The 22,049-nt window shown below is 42.0% G+C and overlaps 1 protein-coding gene across 2 annotated transcripts in view; it reads right to left on the bottom strand.

Annotated features, from left to right (window-relative positions):
* FER1L6 (fer-1 like family member 6) overlaps positions 1–22,049 on the bottom strand; it is a 260,996-nt gene that overhangs the window by 196,159 nt on the left and 42,788 nt on the right. The window contains exon 1 of one of the 2 annotated variants that reach the window (XM_055287185.2): positions 3,273–3,377. The exons of the other annotated variant lie outside the window; for it this stretch is intronic. The gene's annotated coding sequence lies outside the window, so the exon portion shown is untranslated. Of the gene's footprint in view, positions 1–3,272; positions 3,378–22,049 lie in introns of those variants that run through there. 2 annotated transcript variants of the gene reach the window in all.

Below are 22,049 nucleotides of genomic sequence, written 5' to 3'. Positions count from 1 at the left end.
CAGCCCTCAATACCGTGTCTCCAATCAGGATATAAATGACAGAGTCAGCATAGAGTAGTAGAATTGGAGGGAAACAGAAAGACCACCAGCCCCAGAAAGAGGAGACCCGCCTCTGTATTGACCAAGTTAATTCTTCCTTGATGCAGACTTCCTCCCTAGAAAAAGGAAGAAACATTAAGCGTGAGCTCTAGCAGCTAAGAGGTGCTAGTGTCCTGGAAAGAAAATAGGATTCTGGAACCAAAAGAGCTGAAGTTAATTCTCAATTCTACTACTTACTGTCTATGTCTCTGTGGATAAATTATTGAACCTCTCCAATTTTTAATGTCTACAAACAGTTATAAAGGCTGTTCTCCTTTCCCCACCTAAATGTGAAAACACTTTGAAACTCCAGAGCACCAAACACAAGCCCTTCCCAGTTCACTGCTGCGTCTCATGCATGTGCATGTGGCAGAGTAGCCACTCAATAAAACATGTGTTAAATGAATGAATCAAAGAATCACATAACGGGCCTCAAGTAAGACTGTATTCTTCATTCCAACCATCCCTTAATACCTCTCAAGCCAAGAACCTGGAACATTCTAGATGACCTCTAGTCAGGACTTCTTTATAGCTCATCTTTTAATCCTCAGGAGACCTCATTCCCAAGGCCATTGGTGAGTTCCAAACTCACCAATTCACATTGGTGAGTTCCAAACTCACCAATTCACATTGGTGAGTTCCAAACTCACCAATTCACATTGGTGAGTTCCAAACTCACCAATTCACATTGGTGAGTTCCAAGCTCATAATAACACCTATTTCACTGATAATTAAGTCACCCCCATTTCCCTTAAAAACACCTTACCTGGGTGTGCCTCACTTTCTCTAGAAGGCTATTCTCAACAGTATATCAGTTTAAGTAAATGATGACTCCGATAAGAATGACCTGGCAAATAACCCTGTTCTACTGATAACTTTCAACAGTGAAAGGAGATATGTACGAAAGAATCCTATTTCCTTGTCATTATGCTCAGATTCCAGTTGTATCCATTGGATTTCTTAATTGCAAACCACAGAAACCCTCTCTGGCTTGATTAAATAGAAAAAGAATGTGTTAAAGGCTATGAAACCATTTTCAGATTTTCAAGGAGGCACAGAGAACCAGGCTTGAAGATTATAAAGCCAGGAGTAGTGCTCACTTCGCCACAGATAGCCCTGGGGAAACCCCACCTCTGGACACAGACACTACTCATCCACCCCACTGGGAACTGGAGGATGCTGCAGAGCCTCTGCTACTCCCCTAAGAAAACAAGCCTATTTGCCCTTCCCCACAGCAGAATGGTTATACTCTGTTTATTTGTGCCACTAGGTTTACATTCAAAATCTCAAATGTAAGCCATCTGGTTGGTGGAGCCTGTGTCACATGCCTGCATTCTAGCTGCAAGGGAAGCTAGGAGCAAGTTTATGGCTTTTACCTTGGGAAGAATCTACAAACTGGAAAGGAAATTTAAAGGTGCAGAGCAGCCAAAAAGAAAAACAATGGTCCATTCTACCAATAAAAAACTTCAATAATTCGCCATCAGGCTACAGTGATATTAGTTCATGTAAGTATCATTTTTGCTCCAAAAAAGTTTAACATATTAGAATATTCATCTGTTACTTTTGTATGCAAAGGTAAGCATTTATTAAGATTTTGTAAGGAAAATATGAGAAGATTTTTTTCCAAATGCCACTCAAAGATAATTTACAAATCATTGAAACCTTCTTATATTCCTGATGATAAAGAAATTAACATTCCTAACTCTTACAATCATTTATAACAATTATATAAACAAAATCATCCATTATTCATGATATGCACATTGCATCCATTTCTGGAAAGAAGAAAAAACCATGAAAAGAAATCACCAGACAATAAACACTGTGATAACATAAAGTTGCAAGAAGGGATTCAGTAAAGCTTCATAAAGAACAAATCTTGTCAAACTAAACCAATTCAGCTCTCTAACCAAGATAAGTTTAGAACATTAAGAAGAAGCAATAAATGTGATCTATTTTTATTTAGTCAGGGTTTGGCATTCTGTCTTACATAATGTGAACGTCAATAAAGTAAGATAATACCAGCCTGCCCACCCAGCTATTAACTAGAGGTACAACTTCTAAGAAAAACATTAAAGTAAGATTTCTACTAAAACAAATGGTGCTGCTACAAAAAACCAATGTAAAGGTTTTCAAAACTTAGGATAATTATTACAAAATTTGACAAGCCAAAAATCCAATTTAACAAATAAAAACTGAGCTGCTCCTTGGATATTTAAATACAAAATTGTGAATTCTATCAATGTATCCTTGCCACTCAAATGTCCCACGGTTTTCCCAAAGGGTCAGCACAGATTCTGCTGTTGTTGAGCAGCTTCATTAGAAACCTGGATAGTAGAAAGAAAATTTCTTTCATGAAGCAACTGCATTTGCTATTATTACTGACTTGCTGAATCGCTTCAGCCAAATCATGAGTTTGAATAGTTTTCTTCCCAAAATGCGATTGGTCGTTGATTCTTGTTGAGCTATCTGACTCACTTCTAGGCCATAAAACTAGGCTCCCAAGAGACTTGGTTTGTTTTTTTTTTTTTTTTCCTGCCTGCTGACTATCTACGACCCTGGGCAAATTACAAAATTTCTCTGGGCTCCAGTGTTCTTACTAGGGCCAATGTTGAGCCAACTCTATCTCATAGAGTATCATGAGTATTAACTAAATTGATACTTGTAAAGTGCTAAGAATAGTGCCTGGCACATAATAAATGTGCAATAAATCATATGTATTACAAGCCCACCTCTTTTACCCCAAATCTTTGGGAGTCCAATATGTTATGAAATTTACAATCTTTCTGATTTTAGGAGAGAGAGAGTATTAAGTAATCTTCCATTAGAGTCTAAGATAATATTTCATAGTAAAATGCAATATTTCTATAGCAAATAGATATATTACTTAGAATATATACTACTTAGACAATAAATAGCTTCACATCAGGTAGTACAACAAAAGAGTTTGTGCCACACTGAGAGAAAACTTTCCGTTTTCAGAGCTGTGTGGATTTTGGAATTGTGAATAAGAGATTGTGGGCCTGAGCTGTGGCTATTCATAGTTTATATTCTGTGCCATTGCCTTATTATATATTCTACCCCCTAAAGTCTTCCAGGTCTCCTGAGTTTCTGATTGATCCCTGTATTTGTTGTATACAGCCTTGGCCTAATGTTAGACAAGGTTTGCCTCCCCCACCATAACCTGAACTTACATCCTGCCCGCTCTAGCCTTCCCGGTGATGAACTCCCAGAGCTGGCCCCAGGCCAACTTTTCCCTGTGCACACTCAGGTCCTTGTGCACGGGAGCCAGACAATCCGGCCCGGGGAAACTGCATGGGCCACCTATTTCCAGGCCATGTGGACATAGTCTTTGTCCCAGAATCCAGAGGAAAGTAAGCCACCGGGATTCTTAAACATAATACTAACCTACCCTCAGAAGGCGGTCATGCAAAGAACACTCAATATGACATCACAACACAGATTGTCTTGAACTTCCAGGAATGTATGGCCAGCATCCCAAGTCTGAGAAGCACTCCTAAAGCACGCACTAGGGGACAGCTGCCACCACGTCACCAAATTCGAATATCCAGTCCCATTCTGAGTGTTAATTTACCCTGCATTGTTTTATAAATGTTGACTGCCATAATTTATACAGCCATTATAAGAAGTCAGTGAGAACTTCAACGCCTTTTCTGCCATCTTCCAATAAGAAGTGAGCAGGGCCGGTTTCACAGATGTGCCACTTGTGCACTGGGCTCCATGCATAGACAAGCCCCATGCTTGCTTTATTGCTCTGCTCTTATCATCTTAAAATTCATAATCGTTGTCAAACAAGGAGTCCCATGTTTTCTTTTGGACTGGGCCCTGCAAATAATGTAGCTGTACATGGAGCTGATGTTTGTAAGCAAAGCATTCTGTTATTTTCAGAAGGATCATTCAAATGTGTCTGGAAAAGTCCAAACAACCCCAGAGGGCAATGGTCTCCAAAGAAGGGTAGGCACACTCCGGGGTCTGGGCAAGACCGTCCATGGCAGTGCAGGAAGGAAATATTGAAACTTCTATTTATGTACACTTTATCTCATTGTTTATCTCTGTTTTTGAATGTTGCCTCCTGCTATGCTTTCTTCCTTCCATTTCATGGTAATGCCAGTTTCACAGAATTGCCAATTTTCAGCTGAGCACACAGCCACCAAAATTACCTTTCCTAGCATCCATTGCAGCCTGGTGCCTTATAGCTGATATGGCCGTGTGATCATTTTTAACTGATAGGATGTTGGTCAATATGATGCTGTAACTTCCAGCTCTGTCCTCAAAGACAGGTGTCATGTTGCATCCTGCGAAAATTTTCTTCTATCCTGCTACTTGGAATGTGGATAATTCAGCAAACCATCCTGGGCCTCACAGATGAGTGAAACACTGTCAGGATTTCAGAGCTACAGGGAGGCAGAGGCTGGGTCCCTGGGTTCCCTCATAGAGTAGAGCTGCCACTTGGACCCTAGACTGTCTCCCTCCTAACTATTCCGTGAGAAAGAAGTCCATTTCTATCTATTGAAGCCACTGTTTTCAGTGCCCATTACATATCGATAAATCAACATTCTAATTTGTCAGTAACTTAATACAAGAATACAATTTGTTAATAACAAATAATTGTAATCAGATGGACAATCAAAAATTTAGAGATTTCACTTCTAGGAAATTGAATTTTAGATAGCCCATTGAATTTGAAATACATCTGGATCAAGGTCACAAGTTTATCTTAGATAAACAAATAAGTGAGCAAACACGAACAACCAGGGAAGCATTCTATTAACATTACACTGTCCTCTTGGTTTTGACAGTGACCAAGAGAGAACAGGGAGGTGAACAGGACGCAACCAAGTGAAGAGGAAAGTGTGGCTGCTTGCACCATCTAGCAGCCTTTCTTGTTCAGTGCACCTCATTAAAACCACAGAAAATGATTTGTGTGGGTTTTTTTCTCAATTCTCCCCGGAATAGCACATAACTGGTAGCATTCTAAATACATAGCAGAGAAAATGTATTACATACAATGGATGCCTCTGAGTGCCAGGGCTTAATCCTCTCATGGAAGCCTGGTTGAGACAGACAGAGTGTGCCCTGATTAACTGAATATTCCAATTCACTATTTTCACATTCTTTTTTTTTTTTTTTTTTTTGAGATGGAGTTTCAGTCTCGTTACCCAGGCTGAAGTATGATCTCGGCTCACTGCAGCCTCTGCCTCCCAGGTTCAAGCGATTCTCCTGCCTCAGCCTCCCAAGTAGCTGGGATTATAGGCATCTGCCACCATGCCCAGCTAATTTTTTGTATTTTTAGTAGAGACTGGGTTTTACCATGTCGGCCAGGTTGTTCTTGAACTCCTGACCTCGGATGATCCACCTCAGCCTCTCAGAGGGCTGGGATTACAGGTGTGAGCCACCGCACCTGGCCATATGCTTTTTTTTTTTTTTTTTTTTTTTGAGACGGAGTCTCCTGTCACCCAGGCTGGAGTGCAGTGGCTCGATCTCAGTTCACTGCAACCTCTGCCTCCCAGGTTCAAGCAATTCTCCTGCCTCAGCCTCTGGAGTAGCTGGGACTACAGGCACCCACCTACATATTTAGTAGAGATGGGGTTCACCATGTTGGTCAGGCTGGTCTTGAACTTCTGACGATCCACCTGCCTTGGCCTCCCCAAAGTGCTAGGATTACAAGCTTGAGCCACCATGCCCAGCCAGATTTTCACTTTTTTTTTTTGTCTTAGATGGAGTCTCCATCTGTAGCCCAGGCTGGAGTGCAGGGGCATGATCTCGGCTCACTGCAGCCGCCTCCCGGGTCCCAGTTCAAGCAATTCTCCTGCCTTGGCCTCCCGAGTAGCTGGGATTAAAGCCACGTGCCACCATGCCCAGCTAATTTTTGTATTTTTAGTACAGATGGGGTTAGTTAGGTTCCTCATCTGTAAAAATGAGGTGATGATAGAATCTGCCTTACAGGCAGTTGGGAGGATTAAATGAAATAATGCATGGGCTTAGCACAGGGCCAGCATATGTTAAGGGTTCCTTAAGAGTTAGCTGCTATTATTGATATCGTCATCATCATCATCACCATCATCATCACTATGCTTAAATTACTGATTTTAAAAATAACCTAAAATAAATTGGCTACTCTTATGCATAACTTTTTCTGAGAACTCGGGAGTACTTGCAGAATTTTGCAGTGCCCTGGGGAAGCAGCATGACATTGAGTTGAACCATATGAAGTTGCTTACAGTCAACTGTTTTTGACGCATTCAGATGGCAATTTCATATAGTTCAACAGGATACGTGGAAAAAGCAAGGGCATCAAAGCCAATGGCCGTGCATTGTATCTCATTCTGTAGGTGACATTGACGAAGTTGCTTCATTCAGCTCTCTGTGCCTCTGTCCCGTCACCTAGAAAATGGAGTTTGTTTCCTTTCCCTACAGGATCACAGCTGTGAATATCCATCAGCAACTTGCTGTCCGATTCAGACATTTTCTCTCCACCTTTGGAACCCTTGGAGGGGGTTAGTCCAAAACACCTGCTTGGGTCTCTGGCTCAGATAACTTTTCCTCTGTCATTATCACCACACTGCATAGCAGCTCATTCGGCAGAAATGCGGTGAGCAGCAGCCCCTCCATAGTACAGGGAAAGATGTGGCTAGACTGAGAGCAGAGGAGGCAAGACAGAATGGGGGTGTGGGGGGCTGTATAAATCTCAGCTACTGAGTTCTCCAAAGCCAGGGCCAGGCAATGAGATTTAGTGGGAGGGAGGAAAGTGGGGCTTTGGATTACATACTTTGAGTCCAAATCCTGGCTCCACAGCTTACTAGCTATGGAGTCTTCACCAAGTTCCTTTAAAATCTATCTCACTGGGCTGCTGTGACAGTCAATGAGATCAAGGAGAAAAAAGTAAGGTGTGCCATCGATTTATAAACCACACCACAAAAATTATACACATCAATTATAAGCTACCCACAGACCAAAATGTGAACCTTAAGAGTCCAGAAACATGCCAGTTTCTCTTGGCAAAGGGACGTCGAAGATGGAGAGGTGGAGGATTTCCAGGCTGGCGGTGCCTACGGGAGCCCACGGCTCTGCTGTATTTCATTTATCACCAGCAGGAGGTGCTGCCTTCTCTCGCTAATGGTCTCTGAGTCCCTGGCGCACACATCTTAGTTCCTCCTCACGATGGGCGGCTGGGGCCCTACACAAAGTCCGGGCCCAGGCAATATTCAGAGAGCCTAAGCCTGCTTCTGACCAGGTTTAGGCCAGAAGAATGGCGCACCAGCTGCTCTTGCTGCAACCTGAGGATTCTCTCCTCAGTCGGAGGTTTTTCTTTTTCTTGTTTCCTCCAGTGACTCAGACAGAAATTCTCCTTATCTCTCCAGCCACAAATGTTACCTTCTGTCACGCAGAATAAATGCCCCTGCCCCCAGCAGGCAGTCAGCTGGACAGCCAAGATCCCAAAGCCTCCCACAGCTGCAGCTGAGGTCATGTAAGCCACCAGCCAATGCACACAGATGGCAGCTGCTGGGAGCACGGCACCAGGTGCATGTTGGCTTGTTTCCAGTTGGCCATGAAATAGGCTCCGTGCAAGGGGCCTGGAGGCACAGCTCTGAGGGATTTGCACTGGAAACCACCTGAGGCAAAGGTTGAAATCATAGTACCTGGGGCGAAGGGAGATAAACTGGCCAGACTGTTTCATAATTCTATACTTCCCTCATGCTGCTGCCTGACCCAGCCCATCCTGTCAGAAATGGAGAAACAGTGGCTCAAACAGATGAATGAACTTGCCCAGGGTCTCACAGTAGATCAATGGCACGTTACAAGGGGCTTGACAAACACCTTTCAAGTCTCTCAGCCCTAGGGCGGCCTCCACACTAACGCCTTTCCTGATGCCATCATCATCAGTAAGATCCAACCTCCCCACAGCTGCCCTGTGGTGCCCTGACTTGACTTTTATCCAGCCCCAGATACCCCACAGCTTGCATCTGTTGACATGTCTGGCCCTCTGCAAGAGTACAATCCTCACACCCATCAGGATGGCTACTACCCCCTGCCCTGGTACACACTCAAAAAAAAAAAAAGGTAAGGTGGGAGAATCACTTGTGACCAGGAGTTTGAGACCATCCTGGGCAACACAGCAAGATTCAGTCTCTACGAAAAAAAAAAAAATCCAAAAATTAGCCAGGCATGGTGGTGTACACCTGTAGTCCCAGCTACTCAGGAAGCTGAGGCGGGAAGATCACTTGAGCACAGAGGTTCAAGGCTGCAGTGAGGCAAGATGGCACCACTGCACTCCAGCCTAGATGACAGAGTAAAATCCTGTCTCTAAAAACTAAAAAATAAAAATACAGAAAATAACAAGTGGTGACAAAGATATAAAGAAGTTGGAATCCTTGCACAATGTTGGCAGGAATGTAAAATGGTACAGACACTTTAGGAAACAGAATGGCGGTTACTCAAAAAATTAAAAATAGAACTACCGTGTGACCCAGAATACCAGTTCTGGGTATATATCCAAAAGAATAGAAAGCAGAATCTTGAAGAGATATTTGCACACCCATATTTGTAACAGCACTATTGATAATAGCCAAGAGATAGAAGCAACCCAATATCCATCAATGGATGAAAGGATAAACAAAACTGTGATACAGACATGTAATGTACTATTATTCAGCCCTAACAATGAAGGAAATCTTGTCACATGCTACAACATGGATGAATCTTGAGGACATTATGTTAAGTGAATAAGCTAGGCACGAAAAGACAAATAGTATAAGATTCCACTTCTACGAGGTATGAGTAGTATAGGTAGTCACACTCATAGAAACAGAAAGTAGAATGGTAGTTGCCAGGGGCTGAGAGGAAGGGAAATGGGGAATTGTTTTTCAATGGGTATAGTTTGTTTTACAAGATGAAAAAGTTTCAGAGGTCTGTTGTACAACAGTGTAACTATATTTAACACAACTAAACTGTACACTTAAAATAGTTACAGTGGTAAATTTTATGGTTTTTTACAGTTAAAAATTCCTCAGCAGCAGACCACAGCCTTCTGTCTTTTGTCCCCAGCATCTGGAAGAGTGTGGCATTTGAGTGTGTTGAATGAGTACGTGAATATTACCTTTCCAAAACTTTATTACAAAAATCACAAAATCCCTGAGTAAGGAGAGGCCCCAAAGGTCACTAAGTGTATCCTCCTATACTAAGCTGGAATGTTTTCTACACAACTGTAGCCCTGCTAAGTGGTCACTCAGGCTAGACGTGGGCCCTCCTAGCCCAGCTCTGGCTCCCAGACATGGCCGCTGTGCCATAATCTCCCCTTCTAACTCTTGGGACCACAGAACCAGTCTAATCGCGGTTCTTCATCACAGCCCAGCATAACTCTCAGAATACGGTATTTCTCATTTGGCCTGGACTATGACCCTCAGAGCCTAGATGATGGGGCCATACAGGGTCAAAGAAGGATCCATGGATTTGCCAGAGGTCAGACACAAGTCACAACCGGCACCACCAGCCTCTCAGGAGCCTCGTTTCCCATCCACTTGATTGTCTTGCAAGAGTCCTGATGACCTCATCGTGGTCCTAATGACCAACTCCACTTGCTCCAGTGGAGTTAGGGTGAGCCTCAGGGTGGGGAGTGATGTGGAAATGGAGTCTGTCAAACTCAAGAACAAAACCTGCAACCAATGTAATCACAGAGTGTCCCAGGCTCAGAAAGGGACTTGAACTTGGGGTGTAATGCTCTGCAGTCACCACCTTGCAATTCTTCATAAGAATTTGAAATTGCGTTTTATAAGAGAAGTCTGATGGGACAGTGTACATGTGCCAGGGGCTTAGGGCCTTCACCCTTGTGTGTTCCTCCTCCTCCCACTGCCTCCTTGCCTCTCCAGGAAAAGTTATTGGCCACCTGCTCCCCCTCCCTGGCCCAGCTATCTCTGCTGCCTTTCACAGGTGCAGAAGAGTCCATGTCAGGCGCAGGGACCTTAGGTGATTGATGTGGAGGGGAGCTCCAGGTACCTATGAGAGTCTGCACTTGCCCCATGAGCATTCCTGTGCTTTAGAGAACATGACATTCTTAATAAACCCAAATAAAAAGCACCATGACAGATCATGAGAAAGACTGTGGAAAACAGAAAAGACTTTTTTTCTGCCTTTTAAACTTAAGGGGCTCTGCGTTTTCATTTCTCACTGAGCCATGCAAATTATATGGCCAACCTGCCCAAGGACATGGCTTACTGTTCCCAAGGTACTGGACCACGAGCAGAGGTGGCTCCTCCAGCCATTGCAGTGCTGTGCTATGGCAGGCCCCCCGGGGCAAGCACTGAGGGGCAGCTGTATTGCCTACACCGGCAGTACGCTTTGCAAGTAGAGGGCCTGCTGTTGAACCAGTCCTTCCACAATTGACCTTTATCATATGCCTCCTAGACATCTTTACTTTACATAAAGGGTAAATGCAAAGCAAGTCCTCCCTACAAGGAAGCCCAGCCTGGACCAGTTAAGGAAATAAGAAAACCTAAGTCATGGGAAGAGGTAGCTGGCCCCAGGTGTGGGAAACAGTCTCAAAGGACCAACCCTCCCATTCTCTGCTTTATGCTCTAGCAAGCCTGGACAACAGTGCCCTACTCTCTCTCCTGGCCTCCAGCCTCTTCACTGCTGAGACTTGGGGTCCCCCTGCCTTCCTTCCCGAGGAGTTCTCACTCATTCTTCAAGTCCCCACTCTCCTACGAAGTGTTCTCTTTGCCTGCCAGCACTCTCTGCCCACCAACAGTCATTGCACTGCCTCCCCTGGGGCAGGATCCCACTGGAGCCATCCACTCTGAATTGCAGTTCCTGTTGACCACTGTATATCCCCTGCTGGACTGAGAGCCCTTGGACGCCAGGGGCTGGTGTGTTTTCCTCCATACCCCACGCCTGACCCTGAGGGGCACTCTCTAAATGTTTGTTGAACTGAAAGGAATCCAGCCCCAAACTTCGCCTTTACACTGGAATCTCCCAGAAATCCCCTACCTGATGCCCTCCAGGCTATTCTTAAGAACGCCAAAGCAAGGTCAGTTCAATCACTGCTGAAACTGATTCCAACATTCGATGACCGCTCCCCCGGCCCCTGCCACCACCACCTAACAGCATTCACTGTCAGCTCTCTGCTAAACACTTTCTGCCATGTTCTCTGATTGTGCCATGAGATTGAAGTCTCAAGACTTCAGCTAAACCTCAACCTCCCACAGCCTACACTTCTCTTGTCCCTTAATAGCCCCTGACACAAATACAAATTAAAGTTTAAAAACTTTTGACCTCTGCCTTCCCATTCCTAGGAATTTGTCCTGAGGATGCAATTGCACATAGACAAAGCTGAATACACAAGGATGATAATTATAGAATTATTACCTGGGAAATGTCTCAAATACTTATCAACTGGGGACTAAGTAAATAAATTTTTTACACACAATGGAATATCATACAGTGCAAGTATGTATTTGTTGAATTTTTTTTTTTTTTTTTTAGACAGGTTGTCTCTCTGTTACCCAGGTTGGAGTGCAGTGGCACAATCTCAGTTCCGTGCAACCTCCACCTCCCATGCTCAAGCAATTCTTCCACCTCAGTTTCCTGAGTAGCTGGGACTATGGATGCGTACCACTATGCCTGGCTAATTTTTGTATTTTTATAGAGGTGGAGTTTAACCATGTTGCCCAGGCTGGTCTTGAACTCCTGGGCTCAAGCTATCCACTCGCCTTGGCCTCCCAAAGTGCTGGGATTACAGGTGTGAGCCACTGTGCCCGGCCTGTATTTGTTGAATTGAAAAGATGCCCACTTCACAAGACCTAAGCATAAACTTCATTAGTTCAAGGGGAAAATGCAAGAAATGCAAGAAAAGGATTCAACAGAATTCTAGAATGCTATGACGAAAGAAACAAAAGAGAATAGAGTCCATTTTAACGTTAAATTTTTCAGTCATTTTCCCAGTAATAAAACTTTCAGTGTATGTTGATAATGTTCAGAGGAAAAGTAGGTTATACAACAGCGTGAATAATGTGATACAATTTGTGTATAAAAATGTATATACGCATAGAAAGATGCCTGAAGAGACTTTTACATCAAAAGTAAGTATTTCTCTCTGGGAGGTAGTATTTGGGATTAATTTTACTTTTTGTCTTTACACATTTAACTGTACTGTTTCACATTTTTATAAAGATTGTGCATTATTTTTACATTCAGCAAAGACTGTAAAGCTCTTTATGTTTTTTCTTTGGCAGGAAGGAGATGACATCTGGAACACGGAGGCTTTCAACAAATAGTTAAATGAAAACTGACTCCTAGTCCTTTTGGCCCTATGTGAGATTTAGACAAATGTCATGAATACCTGAAGTGCGGAAGGGCCTTACTGAATGTTAGAGTGCACAGCAATGCCCCAGCCTGTTCTTTGAGTGGATATTATTGATGTACTGGACACCTCAACATCAGTCAAGTCCTCTGCACTTTCAAAAGGCTTTCCCTCTGGATGTCTCATTTGACCTTAAAAACTAGATTTACAGTAAATTCCCCAAATTGAATCCCCTAAATGTGTGTCTCGTCACCATTATTTCCTGTTTGGCACAGTTATTTATCGGATGGATAAATGGGTGAGTGGGTGAATGGACGGATGAATGGATGGATAAAGGCATGAATTTATATCCCTCCTTTACAGATGAGAAAACTGAGTAGAGGCAAAGCATCGTGCCTAAGGTGATGCAGTTAGTAAATGATAAAAATCAGTGGGTTGGAATCGCTGCTCTCTGCAGTCTCCTAATCAGCTCTCTTTTATCCAAAATGCCCCCCAAATCCTGTTTTCTTTAGGAGGAAATTCCTCAGTATCACTGACAGACACACTTGGTAAGCAGAGGTGGTAGTCAAAATACCAATGGCATGGGTATCAACCTATCAAAGTGCCCCAGCCGTGATGCTACTGCAGGGCCCTGGACCTCCTGCTAAACCGGACATTGATGCGTTAATTACTGGATACAAGTGGGTCTTGGCTGTCAGAAGGGCACTCAGTGGGCTTAAGACAGGAGCTATTCACTTACTGCTATGGAAGTATTTCATTATTTTATCAACTAATATAACCATCCAAATGCATCATGGTTGGATATAAGCCTTGCTAAAAACCTCCACAACACTAAAAGGTTGCTACCTACATGAGAAATTTTGTTCTCTCTTCACTCAAAGCAGAGCACTTACTCCAAAAACTATTTATAATTCCACTTAAAACTTGCAATCCAATGAACTCAATCTGCATGAGTAGATGGAACTAATTGCCATTATCCTCTTCTAAAAATTATCCTGAGCCTGACTATGGCAAGAGAGCAGGGCAAACATATGGAGAGAAAAGGATAATTTGCAATGAAGGAGGCAATACCATAAAAGCTCAAAAAATCCATGAGACACTAGCACAGATCAGTGCTAGTCATGAGCCAGCATCCCGAATACATGTTTGTGTTGAAGGGCATCTTTGTTCCTGGTGCCACGCAAGATTCTGGAAGACAGTAAGACTGACCCTGATCTCAATTTGTTTATAGTCCAGGAGGGCAGAGGGAGAGATATCTGTTAGCAACTGTTGTAGAAAGTGGAAAGTTCCAAGAAGACAGGAGCGCTTTGAGAATTCAGAAGAGGGAGAGTTTACTTCTACCAGAGGAAATCTAGGAGGGCTGCCTGAAGAAGGCAGCTTTGACCCTGGGTCCTCTTTCAGAACAGGCAGCATTTACACTTGGGGATGAAGGAAATGCACCCTCAGAGATCAACACAGGCTCACCTTGAAGCAAACATTATTGTCCAAGCATTTACCAGCAAAATATGCAAAATGGACATAGGGTATACTTTACTGAACTTGTCATTCTCAAATATATCCTGCCTTTCACTTTCCTGTCATTACTCACACTGTCTATACCTTCTACCTGGAACATTCTCCCTCACCCTGACTCTCACTTCCACATTCAAGAATGTTATTTCCTATTCATTCTTCACGTCTCAGTTTAGATGCATATCCTCTAAGGAGACTTCCTTGATCCCCCCTAAAATGGATTAAGTGCCTCTCCCCGCCTAGGCCCTAACAGTATCCTGAACTTACGGCTATTGTAATACCTGCAACACTCAAATTTGATTGTCTGTTTCACTATAGATCAAGACTGCTAATCTGTAAATGTTCTGAGAGAGGGATCTTGTCTGGTCCATTTTTGTGGACCTAGTGCCTAGTGAAAGACCATATTCACAACATGGTCAACAAAAATTTAATTAATGAATTGAATTTTAACAGTCAATCAGCAGCCCAATTCTATACTAAATCCTGATTCTGTCCCTTGTTCGAACTCACGATGTACTCATGTAATTCTACCAAATTACTTTGCAGATGAAAAGAGACAAGTGGAGTCTCTTTTCACTTTAAAAAGTGTCCAGACCCTTTTTATCCTGCCCCAAACCAAATGAAAAGCCAAGGCCACCCCTGAACCACATGACAAACTGCCCCTCAACCCCCTGGCTATCGTGGCCATGAAGGCAAAGTTTTAACCCCAGCAGAGCTTCCTAAACAAGTCTGTGAGTGAGGCCAATGGACATCATTCCTGCAAAAGAACTGAGAGACCTCAACTCTCATTTAGAAACTGAGATAAGAGACTTTGAAGCAGAAAGAAATGGCCAGAGGAAGAAAAGAAACCACAAGCTTGGGTTGGCTTTCCAGTTTAGTGCAATTAAATAAGAAAAGGCCCTGGTTGCGGGGGTGGGGGGGCGGTGGGGGTGGGGAAGCATGTAATACCTTTTACAGTTCAGTTCAAGGAATGAAAATTTTTTTCATATCCAAAACATTAGCAATAATTACCTCCAGTGATGAGTTATGACTAAATTCCTCTTAGCTTCCACATTTTCCAAATATTCTAGAGTGAAGATTATTTATTTACTCATCAGAAGACGAATAGTTCGTCTTTTAGATGCATGATCAGGCCCAGTTGTCCCTCCTGGCCCACTTTTTCCTACTAACCCTTAAGTCTAAATTAACCCATGAAATTTTTGAAGGGAGACCCTTGCCTCTCCCAGTCCCTTGACTCTGGCCACACCCATAAGCTTTCCTGTTAAGAGAAGGAAATATGTTACTTGGCTTTGGATGGCTTCTCCATTCTTCCTCTTTTTAGTGGCTCCTCTGGGCTAGGAACACAGCAAAATCCTGATGTCTGCCTTTATCCAGATCCTGGTTACAGGCTTCTGAGTTTCTGAGTAATTGAGTGGGTGAGACTATTTGTGGGGGTTCGGGGTGTGGCTGAATCAACATTCATTGCTGTGCATGGCTGTTTGCAAGCATCATGTTACTAAGTGTAATCAAAAGTGCAAAGCAAACTGTCCCACAAAGAGTAGATCAATCTTCCAGGCTTCTTAACCATCCCCACCCTTTTTCCCCTTCAATGACAGAGCCAAAAGCTAAATGCTTTCAGACTCAAACTCGCATTCTAAAAACATCATTAGAAGAGACCATAAGAACATCTCATGTCAAGGAAAACACACTAATAAGGTCATCCAGTTCTCCCAGAACAGGGATGTCTGATAGAACTTTCTGCCATGATGAAAATGTTCTATTATCTACACTGTCCAATATGGTAGCCAACAATCTATGTGACTATTGAACATCTGAAATGTGGCTAGTGCAACTGATTAAATTTTTTAAAGTTAATTTAGATTTAAATAGCCACACATAGCTAGTGGCTACCATTTTAGAACACTGCAATTTAGAATCCCAAAATGTTTTAACCCTAAGAAGGATCCAATAAATCATTCAGACCTTTGCAATTGCAAGACCCATTTCTAATACAGAAGATGTATCCAGACCTTTCTCATGTTAACAGAATGTTTAGTGTGTGTTCATTAAGAATGCCATATTGACCAAAATTAGGAAAAATTCAATTGTATTTTAATTTTTTAATTAAGAAAATTATGAAGATTACAGTTAGGAATAATTTCATAACACTTTTAATTGCATTTTGTTAGTCATAACAGTATCCTCATGCACATATATGATAGACATGTGTGAGGTATTATTTTGCCCAGCCCTCAAACTTGTCCAACACATAGGTTCCCAGATCCTCTCCAATAACTCCACAGACCCCACTCACCATGCAATAGTGCAATGTGGAAACCAATGGCATAGTCCAACCCCTGCTTTTAGAGAGAGAAAAACAAAAATAAAAACACAGAGCCCAGCAAGGGAGGACACCTGCCCAAATCACATGGCTAATAAACAGTAGAGGTGACCTGACAGCCAGACCAAGCCTCCTTTCACTCTGCCACAAAGCCCAAAGAAAAGAAACACAGCTGGAAATCTGTAAGGGAGAGTCAGCTGGCTATGTTGAAAATGCCTCTCTTTTCTTCCTCTTAGGAATTGTGGAAAATAAAAAGGATAGATTTTTGTAAATATCAAATATATATGTGTGTGTTTGTGAATAAATTATTTAACATATGAACAAATAATTACATAAGTTTGTCTGTGAAGGGACTATGGAAAAAAATGGAACTAACCCCATTTGTATTTATTAAATACAAATACTTTCTGTAGTTAGGAGGTATTAAGTAAAATGTAATAACTTTCAAGATTTTTCTGAAGCTTTCATAACTTCCCCAGTTTCTGTGGGTTTTGTTAGCATCTGTGAGTATCCTCCCAGAAACAAGCAATAAAATATAAACTATCTCTTAAAAATAAACAAGGTTTATGGGCTCCTTTCAGTGACAGTAATCAAGACCCAGAAGAGCGAGCCAAGATGTCCTCCTCAGTTACAGCATTTACCACATTCACCTGGTGAAGAGATGGGTCTAACACCTGCTGATCTGACTGCTCTTCTCTTCCTAGATCGCTCAGACCACACTGCCTCCAATACTGTACACTGCATTGCTCTTGGTTGGCAGGAAAGTTTACTGGAGTCAATGTTGAGGATTTAGGGCAACAGTCTTTCCATTTTAAATGTCTGTGCCTTTGGATTCCCATAGCATTTGATTTTCTTTTATTTTTAACCTTGACCACAGTGACTATGACCCTGGACTCTGGAGTTAAACTGCCGTGGCTGGAATCAATACTCTAAAATACCTACTAACTACAGAAAGTTTGGTGATTTGCTTTACCTCTCTCAGTCTCAGTTTTTTCATTTATAAAATGAGGATAAAAATTTACTACATAGCCATGTTGAAAAATTAAGGCGGATTCTCATAAATTTCATAGAACAGTGCCTGCCAAAAAAAACCTCAATGCTGTCTTGGAGATAGTATTATAATGAATTATATCTGTGAATGTGTATATGTCCCATGTTAGGCTATAAAATTCCTGAGGGCAAAGACTTTATTTTCTAACCACCCGAAGCCCCTATAGGTGCAAAGCTGTATAGGTCCTGTGCAGACGTATGTGGTGGTTACAAATGTCAGCCTTGGCATTATCAAACATACCAGAGAATGAAGGCTGTGATCTTCTTACAGTACTTAGTAGGCTTTCTTCTTTTTTTTTTAAAAACATCGACAAGTTTCTTAATGTCCCTGGGTCTCAGTTTCTTCATCTTTTAAATGGGTTATTCCATTAGCTAACTTGCAGTTTAATTGTGAGAATTAAAGGATCCTAGGATGTGATGAGCATTCCATAAAGGCTGGCTGCTGTGAGCCTAGTAATGTGCTATCCCAGCTCCCACTTTGATGAGTACCATGTAATGTTCATGCTAGAAGTTGCTAAATGAGAATCTAGGGGTTGGTTTTCAGTGCACTCCCTTATTTGCTCACTCCATGCCAAACAGATTCCCTATAGCTAATAGAAGCCAGAGGCTAGTCTACCATAAAACCAGGGTGTGCTATGATAGCAGACTTCACAGCACACATGCCAGCTGTTCCCCCAGGAAGGGCAAATTTGCCCTGTAATTCTCTGGAAAAAAACCAACAGCCTGTTTGCACAAGAGCATGGAAATTCAAAACCAGAGATGCAGCCCAGTTTAGATGACAGGCTACGGCCCTGAGTCGGGAGCCTTGAGTCTGAGGACTTGATCTCACTAGTAACTAGCTTCATGCTCTTGGACAATCCATTTCACAGCTCTGGGACTCTGTTTCCTTTCCCCTAAAAAGAAGGGCCTAGATTAGGCAATCTCCAAGGATCATTGCAGCCCCTGTGTTTCAGCATCCTAGGGTGAGCTCACTAAGCAAACAGGAAGATGGACACAGAATGCAGAGCCAGAAAGACCTAGGTTGAAACCCCTACCTGTTTGCCTTTGATCAAGCTTCTTAATCTCTCTGAAGATTAACAGAGGGTTTCTTGGGTTTCTCATGAGTAAAGTGGGGGTAATAAACATGACTATTGGAGAATTTGAGACAGTGAATGTGAAGCCTGACACTGCCTGGGCCATTGTGGATGCTAAGTGGTAGCTGCAGTTACTAGCATTGTTACCATCGTCACTATTATTATTATTAATACTATTACCTTCCTTTTAAAATGTTAAGGTCCAAAAACATTTTATTGCATAACTGTCATGTGGAATCAAATGGGAATATCAACTCTTCACAAGTAATTTTTTTGAAATGTGTTAACTTTCTTCTGTGTATAATTACTATTCCTTTTCCATTTTTTTGTCTTGAATCTTTTCATTTCCAACTCTAGAACTTTACTTCCTTAATAACAAACAATATAGTTAAGTATATGAGGAATTCCATGGACTCCTGCCCAATGATCATCACTGTCATCATAATTGTCACTGTCATGATAACTATCACCTTTACAGCTCCATTTTTCAGTACCTGGAGTTCAGCATAATGTGTGACTCACCCTAGACTTCACTGCCCATCCCACCAGGAAGTCATAGGACCTGGACTTCAGGTTAAACTTCTGACTCTAAAGCCCATGATTATTCCACCTGACCATCAATTTCATGCATTAACTCAAGTTTTTCCTCACTGTCATTGCCTTGACTAGTCTTAAAATATGTTTCTTTTAAAGTAACTGCCCTTCTATATATATGGAATTTGAAATACAGCATTTCTTAAAGTTTAGCCCTAACTCCTTGGTCTATCCAGTTGCATACCATCTAACTTAATCACTTTTTCCTACCACTAGAAGACACTTAAGCAAGTTTTGGAGGACCTCTGTTTTCCACTACAAACATATCAGGAAAGTTTACTTCAGGTGAATAGAGGCAATGTTTCAGTTAGGTTTTTTGGTCACAAAAAAAAGAGCTAACTCAAGTGAGGGATGAAGTATTTTAAGGATTTCCACTGAATGAAATTATGTTGAAGAAAAAGAATGTTAAGTTATCATAGGATGTGGCCACACAGAGGATGGGACTGAAAGATGGTTCTTGACCTAAAGCAACTCCAGCAATGCTGAACGCAAAAGGTCCTAGGTCCTCTCCCTAGTGTTCTACCAACCCACCATCTCACCATCTGCCATCTTCTCTAGTGGTCTACCATGTTGCTCCTCTGCCCCACTGTCTTCATGCCATTGACTGGATGTCTTACTCTTTCCCCACTCAAATTCTCTACAGAAGTGTATCTCCAGCTCAGCTGATTACCATGATTACTGTTTGAATAGTCTTTTCAACATGACGGCATATCCTAGACCACTGATCAGCAGATGAATCTGCTGCTGCCAGGTCAGACATGGCTTGAGGCATCAAACGTGGCTGCCTAGGACGGAAATCTCAGCTAGGACAGTGGGTGGGCCCACTTTACTTAGAAAGGGCTGTAAGCCACAGCAGGTGCCATGATTATCATTGCTAACAACAGTGTAAATTTCTTTCTCTCCAGATGCTGCTACTTATTTCGTAACAACCTAAAACTGGTTTGTCATTTTTATAATTTTTAATGCATCCATATGTTTGCAAAGTTCTGACTGATGAGGAATTTCAGAGTTAACTATAATAACAACAATCAAAATCACTTCCATAGATACAGTCCTTTATGGTGATGACCTCCCTTTCATGTCCTCTGTTTCGTTTTATTGCTACATCATCCCCTAGTTGACAAGGACAGTTATCATTGTCACCATTTGACAGAAGAAAAAGCTAATGTTTAAGAGAAATAATTGGCCCTAGGCTACTGAACTGGTTAGTGATCCATTTGGGTTTTAGACCTGTTTCCTAAGTTAATTTCTGAAGGCATAGAAACAACCCTTTTCCCCTTAACCTTTATGTGTAGCCAATCATGAATACGTTTTGAGTCTTAATATACCTCACCAGTCTCCTTCAGCCTATGCTCAGATCCTCATTAGTTCTCACCCTGGATTGTGCAGCATCCTCTTAACTCACCTCTGCCCCCACTCAACAACATTTCATCCCTTCCTCCATAGTCAACCAGAGAGGTCTTTTAGAAACTGTTTTCAACAAATCATCTCCATGATCCCAGGCCCTCAGTGCCCACAGAATAAAGTCCAAACTCCTTGGGAGTGTATTTGGTGTCTTGAAAGATTTCACTCTATCCACTTCTTTGTCTTATCACCTGTGCCCCCCTGCCCCCCAGCCACTTATGTCCCCATGCACTCCAGCAATGCTGGCTCCCAAGCTTGGCTTGCATCTTTCTCCCTCTTCATCTTTCTGTAACTCACTGTCTGAAGACTAGAACTAGCCTGTAGATGGATTTGGATCACACTATTATAGGGTGGTTGCTTTATCAAATCTATTGACAATGTTTATGAAGATCTCCAGCTTCTCTTGAAAAATTAGTGGATCATGTTAACAGTCAAACTGAGCCTGAGGAGTGGTTAATCCCTTTACATGGGCCATGCCCCTCCAGTTGACTATAATCCCCACTATTCCCATTGTCTTAAATTCAGCTAGCTTCACTCGTAATAGTGATATGCTTGACCCCTTAGACATTTGAATTTGCAATCTTTGCCTTATGTTCTTGCCATCCAAAATGCGTTTCCTTATATATTTCTATTGAAATCATAGTCACCTCTCCAACAATCACTCCTCCATAGAGTCTATATTGATTCCCTGAGCTGAAATTAATCTCTTCCCCCTCTGTCCTCCTAAACTTGTTCATTGTTGCCTCTACCTATAGCATCGAAAAGACTTCACCAAGTCTATCTCCTCCACTAGGTTATGAGCAATCTTATTCATCTGTGTGTTCCCACACTGCCTAAGATATGGTTATCCTTACACTTAGTAAATATCCCCAAAAAAGACCTGTCGAATTAAACTTATTTAATTCAATCAACAGTTAAACTTTCCAGTAGAAGCCAACTCGTCTGTGATAATATTTTCCCATTTCACATTTAGACTTGAGCTTCTGTTAATACTGACGGCATCTACTTCTTACTAAAAGTCTTATCTACTGAGGAAACAAACTCTTTTCTAAAGTTCTATTGACTTAAAAATGTAAGCTCTTAAATAAATTATTTTCCAAAGAGAAGAAAGAGCAATAAATTTGCTTTGGCCCTGAATCAATACCACTCCCAATTGCAGAGTACCTTGTAAGAGCCTCACAAGAGAAGAGAGAGAAATACCCAGTCTTCATCCCCAGGTGAGGATTAAATCACTACATCATGGTTTATCCACAAACTTCCATTTCCTCAACTAATACATATTTCTTACACACATTATTTGCCCAAGAGAACCTATTGTTCTTTCATGCAAGTTACATTTTTTATGAGTTACTTCCCCATGTTTTTGGATTTTGACATCTCTTATAACCTTTTAAAATGTTTTTTAACATCCATTTTTTAAGCATCTAGCAGTTCATCAGGCATGGTGCTTGGTTCTGGGATGGCAAAAAGAAATACATTTGTTCTCAACTCTGGGAGGTTCACAGACTACAGTAGAAACAAATACATCACTTAGATACTGTTTATCAAATGCTGTACCTAAACAGAGCAAATTTTCGCTACAATATTTGTTGTGAATGTCCCATGTGTGCTATGTGGTGCAATATTTGTAAGTTTACTGCCCCTCTGACATCCAGTTTAGGTAGTAGACACTGGTGACTTATTTCTCTGCCCATTGTTTGAA

Source organism: Symphalangus syndactylus, chromosome 7, assembly GCF_028878055.3.
Source record: "Symphalangus syndactylus isolate Jambi chromosome 7, NHGRI_mSymSyn1-v2.1_pri, whole genome shotgun sequence".
Taxonomy (NCBI): domain Eukaryota; kingdom Metazoa; phylum Chordata; class Mammalia; order Primates; family Hylobatidae; genus Symphalangus; species Symphalangus syndactylus.
The sequence above is the reverse complement of the archived record's forward strand: the minus strand, read 5'-3'. Positions and strand labels throughout refer to the sequence as shown.